This window comes from Penaeus monodon, chromosome 29, assembly GCF_015228065.2.
Source record: "Penaeus monodon isolate SGIC_2016 chromosome 29, NSTDA_Pmon_1, whole genome shotgun sequence".
In the NCBI taxonomy this organism is placed as follows: Eukaryota; Metazoa; Arthropoda; class Malacostraca; order Decapoda; family Penaeidae; genus Penaeus; species Penaeus monodon.
Window position 1 is genome coordinate 22,521,333 of NC_051414.1, and position 382 is coordinate 22,521,714.

Here is a 382-nt window from a genome sequence, read left to right on the forward strand (position 1 = left end):
CATTTAATATACACTAACACCAACACCATAAACACATGGCCGCAACGGACGCACCAGAACGATAGACCCCGCACTCACAGACGTCCACGACGCAACACCACACGATCACCACACACCCTTATTATTCCTTTATATATGCAAGATATATATCACCTCAATTATACTATCACATGAGGACAAGTCATCCAATAGCAAGTGAATAAAAAAAGAAGGTGGGGTTAAAGTCAATCCGGGCGGAACGTACACTGGCGAAAACCTCTTTAATAGTGCCATAAAGACATCATACGTGCATATTAGTTTCAAGTTATTCGGTGGTCAAATAGTCTAGCTCTTCCCGATCGCTTACATTCGAATCTTTAGTCTCTCTTTCACGTTCAGTCTT

The 382-nt window shown here is 41.9% G+C and overlaps 1 protein-coding gene across 1 annotated transcript in view; it reads right to left on the bottom strand.

Moving 5' to 3' along the window:
• Positions 1–382, bottom strand: part of LOC119592024 (prestin-like) — a gene marked incomplete at its 5' end in the record, with an annotated part of 10,564 nt that overhangs the window by 7,486 nt on the left and 2,696 nt on the right.